Genomic DNA, 12,872 nt, shown 5'->3' on the forward strand with positions numbered 1-12,872 from the left:
TTTCAAGCAATGACGTAGTAGAGCCGATTTATATTGACTGTAACTTGTGTTATATTTATCCGATCTGATTGAAATTTCGGGATCTGATGTTTTATATCTAAGACTATCATATTAGTAAATTTCATGGGGATACTCAAATTTTCATGAAAATGATTCTTATACAGCTTTATGATATAGTGGTCTGCTCCAGGCTATAAGTAGCTCAAATATCAAGATGGCGGCGTGAAGTTGATTTGCACAGACGGACAGACGGACATGGCTATATCGACTCAGCTTCTCATGCTGATCAAGAATATATATACTTTATGGGGTCGGAAACGTCTGCTTCTGTGCGTTACAAACATCTGACCAATTTAATAATACCCTCTGCAAGGGTATAAAAAGGGAGTCGAAGATTCACCTCGTTCGTTACACACAGCGGACAGTACCAGTTTTTAAAAGTTCCTTTTGGATTGACAAGTTCCCATGGGGTATTGCAGAGACACGTTAATGCCATTTCCAGTCTGAGCAATATTTTAAAGCGTTATGGAGAATTTGGCTTAGGCATTAGTTTAAAAAAATGTTGCTTTTTGAAAAGAAAAATAGAATTTTTGGGCCATATTATAAAGAATCAGACGACATGTATTTCAGACGCAATGACCAAAGCTGTAACAAAATTTCTTATGCCGATAAATCAAAAGCAGCTCCAAAGTTTTCTTGGCCTGTTTGGTTATTTTCAGAGTTCATTGCAGATTTTTTGATTATAGCAAAGCCTCTTACCAACTTGTTAAAAAACGATGCAAAATTTATATTCAACGAGAATCAGATAAAATCTTTTTATTTGCTAAAAGAATTTATAACGACGAAATCTGTTTTGCAAATGTCTATTAGCGGACGTTGACGATACTATGCGCAGTACGTTCAAGTGGCCCCTACGACACCAGGACAAAGCCTGTTACGCCCGAGCCCAAGCAGATAACTGCCCACCTCCCACCCGACCGACCGAGGGGTGCAGCCGTATAACGCACGGCACGAATCGCGTGGACAAAATACACAATAGAAAAGACAGACAAACACATAATACTATAGCTATATATTAACTAAATGGGATAGGATAGATGTTTTAAGCATATTAATAGAAAACTCTGAGCCGATTACAGGGGATAGAAGATTGTAATCAGAGCAGAGGACCCTAAAAGGTTCATGCATAGCATAGTTAGAAGAACAACCACTAAGGGATAAAGGTATTAAAGGATGTCTACTCCGTCTACATGGTACCGACAGATTCACCTGAGCTAATAACTCAGGCGAGTCGATATCACCAATTAGGAGCTTGTGCATAAAAATGACACCAAGCATAATTCTACGGTTAGTTAGGGACGGAAGGTTAATCAAGAGAAGTCTACTAGAATACGAAGGCAAATTGACATTGCGATCCCAGCTTAAGCCACGAAGAGCAAATAGCAAGAACTGCTTTTGAACGGATTCTAGTCTAATCTGGTGCGACTCATATTGAGGTGACCAAATGCAAGATCCATACTCTAAAATAGGACGGACAAGCGAAGTAAAAAGAACTTTAGTTGTATAGGGGTCATCAAATTCTTTTGACCATCATTTAATGAAACCCAGGACACTCATGGCCTTTGCGACCGTGGTGGAAATATGGGTGTTAAAATTTAACTTATGGTCCATAAGTACGCCCAAATCATTCATATTATTTAGACGTTCTAAAGGGCTGTTGTTTAGAATATAAGTGACCAGTTGAGGAGAGTTACGAAAAAAAGTCATTACCTTACATTTGGTAGTGTTAAGATTTAGTAGATGAAACTGGCACCAGGATTGAAAGTTTTTAAGATCAGCTTGTAGCCGACTAAATGAATCTGTATCTTTATAAGTAAGACAAAGCTTGACATCGTCAGCATACATAAGCACACGCGAATGAACAATGACTGATGGAAGATCGTTAATAAATAGTGTGAAGAGCAGAGGGCCAAGATGACTACCTTGAGGTACACCAGAAGTCACAGAAACGGAAACGGAAAAAGAAGACTTAAAAAGTACCTTCTGTTTTCTATTTGTTAAATATTCTCGAACCCAAGAAAGGAAAAGGGGTGGAAACCCAATGTCGCTCAGCTTAGAAAGTAATAGGGTATGATTAACGGAATCAAAGGCTTTGCTGAAGTCAGTGTATAAGACATCAGTTTGTTTACCATTTTTGAACCCCTTGATAATTATTGATGCAAATTCTAAAAGGTTAGTGGTTGTAGATCTACGTTTCACAAACCCATGTTGGGATGGCGAAATAATAGAGCTGCAAAAATGTTGCAATTGAGAAGTTATAATTTTCTCAAAAGCTTTCGGAATAGCGGACAATTTTGAGATACCCCTATAGTTAGAGGCTTCGGACTTTTTGCCATTTTTATGCAGAGGAATAATATATGACTCCTTCCAAATAGATGGAAAAGAGGAAGATTCTACAGACAATAGAAACAATTTTAAAATGGGTTTACATAATGCGTTTGCACAGAACCTGAGTATACATCCAGGAATACCGTCTGGCCCCGGAGAATAAACAGGTTTAACTAATTTAAGTTCGGTAAGAATATAACTTTCGTCAATCACTGGATTGAAAATGCAATTAGCCTTTTTTAAATGATAAGGATACGGACTTGCTCGATATTCCGTTGAGGAATAAGTTGTTTTGAAAAAACTCGCAAACATATCGGCAATTGCCTGATCAGTGCTCGCTTTTTTATTTTGAAAAGACAAAAAAGATGGGTGCACAGAGGTCTTACGTTTAGAATTAACAAAATAATAAAATTGTTTAGGGTCAGAAGAAAACTGAAGCTTACACCGCTGAAGATAATTCTTATAGCATTGTGTATTAAGCATCATGAATTTTGAACGAGCGACTGTATACAGAGCATAATCTGATGAACGACGTGTTTTTTGGAACTTCTTATAATATCGTGTCTTCACATTTTTCAAATTGGATAGCTCGCGAGAGAAGCAGGGAGGTTTGTTAAGCCGCTCCAGCCTACCAAGAGGCACACAAATATCAAAGAGTGAATTCAGAGTATCATAGAAAAAACGAACAGCCGAGTTCATATCACTACAATTGTACAGATAAGACCAATCGGTAGTAGCAATGTTTTCATTAGGGCTGGCAAAGTCAGTCTTACGAAAGCACCTAGTTAGAGGTAACTCATTTGAACCAAGTAATGGTGAAAGCAAGGGCAGATCAATTTTTAAATTTAATGTAGGATGAAATTTGAGAAACCTCACAATAAGAAGAATCCAATACAAAAATAAGATCTAACGATTTTCCATTAGAATTTAAGAGTTTAGATTTCAGTCCTCTAACGTTCTGGTAACCCAGGTTAAGGGACGAAGCTAGTTTTTTGACACACCAGCAGATGCTGATGTGGCAGGAATAGTATTAGTTGTTGTTGTAGGCAAGCGAATCGGTTGCCGATTTTTCTTTTTTACAGTATATTCCTTAACTATTATATGTTTAGGCCAAAAATCTTCTCGACATATAGTGTCGAAGATATTGGCAGAAACACTAATTTTAAAGGACGAAATGTCCCGAGAATAAGAAAATTTAAACTTCTCCACCGCAATATTCGAGACGTTAACTTTCTTCCTAATATAGGCTATTACATCATCAGATGTGACAACAGGGTCTAGCCTAGAAACAAATATATGTTTCTTTGGTGGTATGCCAACGAGAGGCCGCGGTCCCGAAGCGTCAGCCGCAGCAGTAACGTTGGACAAGTCACCCACTGCAGCAGTCAACTTGTTCACGGGGCCCTCGATACTTTTAGAACTATCGGCAATTTCCATTGGAATGGGTAATTGCCCAGACACATCGGACACTACAATAGGCATCGTTTTTAAGAGATCATTCCCAGGTGATACCGGTAATTCATTACTAATAGCATTCACAACCGGGCTCTTAAACGATATCAATTGCTGTACATTAGGAGTGGACGGTGCATGAGACTGGTCGGGGACGATAAGAGACGCTGGCGGATCTACAGATACAGAAACACCCCAAGGACTGGTCCTTTTACGTTTCGGAGACTCATTCATAAGCGATAAACTTCTGAACTGAGTCTCCACCGCAGTAAACTCCGCTTGGAGTGTCAAAACTATCTCTAGTCCGCCTCATGAAAGAGCGCATCTCATTCTCGACCTCCCGGCAAGCATCACATCCATATTTTAAGCCACCACCTTTAGCAATAGACTCCTTGATTCTGCCTGTGTAACCTGCACACTTAACGTGAACCGCATTGTCACACAACCAACAAAGAATATAATCATGGGAGTCGACCGCATTAGTGGCAACTATGCAATTATTTTTTGAGCAGACAACCATTTTATCAAAAAGTTTAATTTAATTACAAAAAAAATAAAAATTCTAAATGTACAAAATCTGTGTATAAGAATATACTGACCAGTCCTGACACAAGGGTTAATGTGCAGAGTAAGCCTTCACAACTAAAGAATAAAAAGAAATGAAAACACAAAAACAAAAACACGTATCACAGAGTCGCGGGTAGGCAAAAGACGAGAGCGCAAATCAATCAAGAATAGGAAAGAGCGCGAGAGCGCGTCAAATTGAACACATGCAACAACAATTTGTACACAAGAGCGCGAGAGTTAGTTAAAACGGTAAAGACAGAAAAGCACAAAAGCAACAACACCGCTAATGCAAGTATTGTTGTAAGTTTTGATTTTATTTAAATTTAAACAAAAACGACAGCAAGAATTCGCGAAATGAAAATAAAATTCGGATGTTGTAATTGTTATTAATTAAACCGATAATTTAAGAGTTAAATAAAAGTATTTAATCGCGAGAAAAAATAAAAGTTGATAAGCGCAAAAAAAACACGTCCGTCCTCTGCAACGAGTGAAAGTATATCCTAACCCCAAGTATGAAACAGAATTACACACAGACACGTCGATTGATGGCTTCGGATCAATTTTATTACAAAAGTTACCTGATGATAAAGATCTACACCCTGTATACTACATGAGCAAAAAGACGACTGAAGCGGAAAAAAAATTCACTAGCTACGAATTAGAGATTTCGGCGGTAGTTGAAGCATCCCGTAAGTTCCAAGTTTACCTTCTAGGTATGCATTTTAAAGTCATAAGCGATTGTAATGCGTTTGCAAAGACAATGGATAAAAAAGATGTGTGTACTATGATTGCTCAACGGATTCTTGATATCCAAGAATTTGATTTCGAAGTTGAGCACCGTGCAGGAAATCGTATACGTCATGCAGATGCGCTAAGTCGCTACCCCGTTATGATTATATCGGAAGATTATATACACGGTAAATTGAAGAATGCCCAAGTACAAGACGACCAATTAAAAGCCATAATCGATATCTTAGCTGGGAAGACTTCTCACAACAACTATTTTATGAAAGCTCATACTCTATAAGTTGGTCAATGACGAAGAACTAAATGTAGTTCCCTCTACCCTGCAACGGGAAATTATTAAACATGCTCATGAAATAGGTTACTTTCTGTGAAAAAGATGAAAGAAATAATTTCAAAGGAGTATTATATCGCAAAATTAGATAAGAAAATACAACACCAAACAAGATGCTGCATTCCATTTTTAACACTAAATCGAAAGCTTAGTAAAAAAGAAAGAGACCGGCATCCACTGCCAAAGGAAGAGCTGCCCTTTCAGACTTTTCACATCGATTTTCTGGGACTCTTAGAGTCAACTCACAAGCAGTATAAGCACACTCTTGCAGGTATCGATGGCTTCACCAAATTTTGCTATATGTACCCGAATCAGTAAGTAATCACAAGACTAGAGCAACAACGTTTATTTATTGGAGATCCAGCTCAAATTATTTCTGACAGAGGATCTGCGTTGACTTCTGATTAGTTTAAGGAGTATTGCAAGGCAGAAAATATCGAACTTCACGCAGTTACGACTGGTCTTCCACAAGTCAATGGACAAATCGAACGCCTTAACGATGTTATTATATAAGTGTTGTCTAAGATTTCAATAGAAGACCCCAGCAAATGGTATAAGTTTGTCGGCAAAGTGCAACAAACGATTAACTCAACGTACAACAGAATTACTCACCTAACGCCTTTCAAACTACTGATTGGTATAAAGATGCACACAAAAGACGACTTTAAGCTGAAAAAATTAATTCACGATAAGATGATTCAGATTTTTAACGACAAAGATGAGCTATACAACCTAGCGAAGCAGCAGATCCTTCGTTTCCAAGAAGAAACTAGAAGACCTACAATTTACCTGCTTCTATATATTAAGTCGATGAACCGATAGCTGTTAAAAGAACCCGACTTGAAGGAGAATTGACGCTGAAGCCCAAATACTTAGGTACGTACCTCACTACCAAGGTAAAGGTCAGGATACATACGACGTGGTTAAAGATACATTATTCAACGACGGTCCTAGGCGAACTACGACTTGCGCTGCGGGTTCCTTTGGACATAGACGAGCACGATGCATTCGAGGCTAATGCGTACCAGGATGGCCAAGTTGTGGGATGGGGTCTGGCATCTCTGCTGAGCGGGGCGAATTGAGCAAAATAAGTTGCAGTCGAACCGAAGAGACGAGCGAGTGGGGTTAGACGACAACTAATTGCTAACTAAATTTAACTAAAATATCTAAATAAATAGTTTTATATTAAATAAACTAAGATCCTAAAAATAAACATATTAAATAAAATAAGGAAGAAGGAAGCTTTTCCGACCCCATAAAGTATATATATATGTACCTGATCAGTATCAACAGCCGAGACGATCTAGACATGTCCGTTCGTATGAACACCTAGATCTCGGAGAGAGAGTCTCACCAAATTTGGTATGTAGTCTCGTGTAATATGTACAGTTATCGAGTTTGTTTCACATTTTTGTCTACCGACCCCGCAAGTTAAATAAAACCGATATTCGGAAACACTATACTAACTAGAGACACCGAATTTGGTATGTATATTTGCTTAGTAAATGCGCACATTTTTTATGTGTAAAGATTTTGCCACGCTCCTTTCCGCCCCGGTAATTTTAAAAAACTCGATTAGCTCCCGTAATTTTCTACCTTGTACAATCAAATTTGGCACACTAAAATTTGATACTAACATCCGGTAAAATACCAAATTTGATCCAAATCGGACTAAAAATAGCCAGTTATGCATATAAACGTTTTTCCATAAGACCGGCAATGGTCGTCGGCTGGTGGGGGCGCTAGGGTGCTTGAATGCTTGAGTGAGCGAGATACTAAGATATGCTTGTAAAAAGCATGTGAACAGAATTTTTTAAATACATAAATGCATTTGTTCTTAAAAATTTTAAATATTTGTTTTATCGGCGAGACGACTTACTTACTTCATTAATCCTAGCTTCTGAAAGAATTCAGCTTGGGCAAATAACCTACTACTTCCCATAATTTGTTCTATGTACATCCCCTCAAGGTGTTTTATCCTTTTTTGTTTATCCTGTCCGGGGAAGTGGCTAGGCAAGCAGGCAAGATTTTGCAATGCATCGGAGAAATTCCATGTTTGTAGTAGTTCTGATTTTCACTCAATTAAGGTAAACGGGGAAATCGAAAATGTACTTAACTTAAAGTAATCCAAATATTTATTACCTAAAATTAGATATACCTATTTCCCCAGGCGACTAGGAAACTATCAGGAAAAAAATCAAATATTTCTAAGACGGATATATATGTATAGTCAAGTAGTATTTTTAACACATTATTGTGCAATGTTAACAATTAACAATGCACAATTTACAGCGAAATATGCATGCGCTCTTCTTCTTCCCTATACTTGCGGCGCATTGTTTAGGCGAAGTTTCCCTAGTTTTATGGCTTCCTCATAGGTGTCGCAAATTTCGGCAGATTGGAACCATACACATCTGATAGGTAAATATTTCACCAACCTAGTGTATGTAGTCCGGTATTGATACTAGTTGATCCTCGTTACTTCTATTCAAAAAACGCCAAAATTTAGTGTTTTTTAACGCTTCTAGTTCAAGAACGATTTAAGTAATTATTAAAATTTATGAAACATGCTAATAATAAAGAACATACTTTTCAGATAAAACAAAAAAAAAAAAAACAGAAGCAAGGGGCTAACTTCGACCGCGTCAAAGTTTGTATACCCTTGCAACTTTTTTGGTAACTATTTTCTTACCTATAGCCATCAAAGTGGAAAAACGTTTTATCTAAAAAGGCTAATGTTTGCGAAAGAACGGCCTACAATCTTACCATAGGAAATAACGATATTGATCAAAGTCACTGTTTTCCACCGATCGTTCCTATGATATAGTTACTCGATCTTTATCAAATTTGGCACAGTCATTAACAGATATATAAAACTAACAAATGTTTAATCTGAAAGCAATCACGTTAAATATAACGAAGTTATTGAGAAAAGTCACTGTTCGTGACTTTGCCGTTTGTATGGAAGCTATATGATATAGTAGTCCGATCCGGCTGAATCCGAAATATACAACCTGTGCACTATATACAAGCCTACATGCAAAGCTCTGTAGCTCTTACGGTCTAGGAGGAGTTTGCGTTAATCCAGACGGACGGACAGACGGACATGGCTATTTGAACTCGTCTCGTCTTGCTGATCAAGAATATATATAAGTTATATGGTCGGAGATGCTTCCTTCAAATGTCTCAACTTTGGGCGCCTCTAGCACCCATTAATCTCAAAAAATTTTTGGATATATAATCTCTGACGTCGACATCGATTGCATATATCATTTTTGCCAAACGCGATCATGAAAAAATAGATTTTTGCAACGCTATCCGGGCAGAGGCCCAACTGTGCAGCGCTGCCAGCAGCCTATTACGTCATTGCTGAAAACCAACAGAACAGACACACATGCAGACACAACGCTACATGAACTGCACGTGTATGCGTGTACGTATACATGGGCTGATGGGAAAGCGCGGGGTATAGCGAAATTTAAAGAGATAGAGTGAGAGCTTGAAGGCTTTGGAACACAAAAAGAGTTTAAAACATTTAAAAATACTATTGTCAAAGACTGCAGGGGTATATAAATTTCGGCATAGCCGATGTTAGTATCATTGATACTTCTTCTTCAAGCGAATCATCTTTTAACATTTGGAAAATTCATTTTCGAGTTTTTTTTAATCGCGATCATCAAAACGACTCAAAAAAAGACTTCTCAAAATAATACGGAAACAGTCTTTCAAATGCTACGAAACGAGTGTCCTTTGGTGGATAAGGACTAATAAGGATAAACTAGTTTCAACACGAGACAATATGCACTGGGTAGATTAAATATTTATATAAATATTTATATTTATATTTTATATCTATCAAATGTATATATTCTAATTGTGTAAACTACAAACAGGTATTACGAAAAAGTAAAGCGTTTGCAATTTTGCCAAGGCGTGGGCGTAGAAAATAATGAATTCCTATTTTACCGGATTTGAAAAAGACAGCGGAGGCCGGTATATATAACTTTTGTTGATTAAAAATTGGACTTTCTTACAGTTTGGTTCATCTTTTCGCACTTGGATATTAGTGGTAAAGGAAAAATCTTTAAATTTAATTTAAAATCTCGCTGCTTTTTCTCTGGATAATATTCCGCTTCTATCGAAATATGAGTGATATATAGTGTTGAAATAAACTTTGATTACATTTGGATCGAAATGTATTTAAGCAATCGGCATACACCGCTTTCCGTTAAATAATCAAAGCAATCTTCCTGGCCACATGAAAAATCTCCTGGTACATACATAAGCGCTGGCTTTGAAAACGCTGGATAAGACTTAAGGTTCCCGTCTACAAGCAAATGTTTAATGCTTTAGGCAGACGCTTAAAGGAACAACTTGCAAAGATGCGCCAACAGCAAATTGATGCTTTATTGGAACAAGCGGACTCTGCAGACCGATAAGAGTACCGAGAAATTACGGAGGCAACCTCAGCATCGCCATCCAATTCGAAACGCTACTGCGTGGTTCCTGGGTGACACGGCTCAGGCTGAAGCATTTGCAGGACATCTAGAACAGCAGCTTTCCCCAGCTCTTATTGCTGACCAAGCAGACATCCATAGGAGAAGGAATCCAGTTAAATCTTTCATCGCATCGATAAAAATTATTTTTCTACATTTTTAACCAATTTTAGAATTTCCTAGTAAAGAAAAATAGCTCTTGTTTGCAAATATTACCAATAAACAATTTCTTGGATGCATTCTTTAAAATTTAACTTTTTCAAGACCTCAAGATGTTGTATCTTACAATTTTGCCGACAGTAAATCATTTATGACTTTTGATACAGGTTTCCTTTCATCGAAAAGCACAGCTTCCGAAATATTTCCTGTCAGGTGACAGATTGTATTTAGACGATTTTGTTAAGCATATAGTGAGAGAATATTTCTGTAAATAATTTTTTTTAAGTGATAATCTGTTACCTGTAGCAAAGTATTGAAATTGTTTTTATTATTCATCCAAAGGTTGGAAAATTTTATATATGTATGTATGTAGCAGGAAGAAGGAAGCTTTACCGTCTGACCTAATGAGCGCCTAGAGATCGAAGACTATAAAAGTTAGCCACCAAATTTGTATGTAGTGCGCAGACAGATCAAATTTATTTGAAATATGTACCATAGCCCCTTTCGGGCCCATAAATTGGTCAAATTTTTCGAGAATATGCGTCATGTCAATAATGGACAGCCCCAAAAATGAAAATGTATCCTTATATATTTCTATTTTAAATGATTTATTGCAAAATCTCATAAGTACAATAAAATCTTAAAAATGTCAGTGCGGGGGATTTTCTTGACTTAATTGCTTATATTTTGAAACTATGGATTGATTCGCAAAAACAACCGGCTTCCCATTAAATCACACGCAAGCAGGGATCTAGCCTCATATTATAATACAAAAGCTTTACGGTACTACATACATATGGCCAATCTTGAATCTGTTTGGGTTGCCAGTGGTGCGGGTTTCATGACTGCCAGTGTACATATGTATGTATGTACGAGTATTTTTAGGTAACACATTTCTTCTCAGCTTAAATACGTCCTTTATGAAATGGGTACATAGGTAACTGTCATTGAAATATTGAAGTAAGTAGTTATTTGATGAGGGGCTTAATAACACGTTTCCGAATATTATGACCATGCGACCCTTTAGTTTTAGGCATTGACTGTGAAGATGGAGCGATCAAAAACGATCAATTAGTGTGCTTGTCTTTTTATTATTTGAAATGTAAGGCACGTTTTGACGGTCTGCGTTCATCTTAGTAAGAGTCCTTAACAAGAAATATGAATTTATAATCATGACTCGAAAACATAACAACGACTTCTTTTTTACTCGATCAACATTTTTGTCGTTCATAAATATAAAGTCATCAAAAATATGACAGTTTTATTTTCATTTCGTTGTGGTAAACGTTTAAGCTACAAGGGACATGAGTTTAAAATTATTAATGGTAACATATTGTCTGCCTTATATGGGACTGTAGCTGAACATAAAGCGTGTTCGAGATGAACCAACAAGCCATTACTAAAACTTGAAGGATGACTAACTGAAATATTTAACATTTCCTTAAAATTAAGTATGAAATTGGGTGGAGAGTGAATATTTTAAATTTTAGAAAACTTACTGTTTCAGTTACCGTATATAAATTAGGTGAATTTTTTTAAAACATAATTTGATTATTTTTTAAAACATAATTTGATTAAATTTTTTACTTCAATTTCTATTTCAGTTGACTAAAGCAGGGGTCAGTATTTATGCATGTTTGTATGTAAAAAGATAGAACAACTTGTCGCTTAATGTCTGGTTGCTTGTGAACATAAATTGATTTATATAGTGATCGTACTGGGGTGTCACAGAAATTAATGACGACCTAAAACCAACGCAAATGCAATTGAAGGATGACACAGAACCTATCTTTTCTCTAACATTTCGATAAAATTAAGCTTTTATTGAAATATGAATAGAATAAAGTTATATGAGACTAAACTTTTATTATTTTGCCCAAAACGCCTCTAGAAACCCGCTGCAACAAGTACCTTTGTTTCTATTTAAAAATGAACTACACTTGGTGCCTTGGTGCTACTGTACCGATTAGCCCATTAGCGACGCAAGTTTTTATACCCTTGCAAAACGGTATATTAATTTTGGTCAAAAGTGTGCAACGCATAGAAGGAAGCACCATCCAGACTCAGCTGGATCGGATCACTATATCATATAGCTCCCATACAAACGTCAAAGTCACGAACAGTGACTTTTCGCAATAACTTCGTTGTTTTTTGAGCTATTGTCGTAAAATTTAAATATTTATGAATTTATTAGACTAACAACCGACTGTGCCAAATTTGATCAAGATCGGGTGACTATATCGAATAGCTCCCATAGGACCGATCAGTCAAAAACAGTGACTTTTGTCACATAAAATATTTGTCAGTTTTGCATAACTATTAATGACTGTGCCAAATTTGATTAAGATCGGGCGACTATATCATATATCTCCCATAGGAACAATCGGCAGTGAACAGTGACTTTGATCAATATCTTCGGTATTTCCTAAGCCGTTCTTTCGCAAACATTAGCCCTCTGGTTTAATGAATATTTGTATGACGTGTTTCTATACAAATTTCGTTTGTTTAACAATATTGACACGCCTACTTTCGCCGCCGCAAATTAAATGAAACAGCTTTTCTCGAAAACTAACAAAGTCACCAGATCTGGTGTGAAGACTTGTTTAATATGCGCGCAGATTATGATTTCAGCCACGCCCCCATCCGCCTCTATAATTTAGAAAAAACCTATTGCCTCCCGCAATTTTTCGACTACCGTAATCAAATTTGCCAAATGGCAGACTAATGAATCT

This window comes from Drosophila willistoni (genome assembly GCF_018902025.1).
Source record: "Drosophila willistoni isolate 14030-0811.24 chromosome XR unlocalized genomic scaffold, UCI_dwil_1.1 Seg106, whole genome shotgun sequence".
NCBI lineage: Eukaryota > Metazoa > Arthropoda > Insecta > Diptera > Drosophilidae > Drosophila > Drosophila willistoni.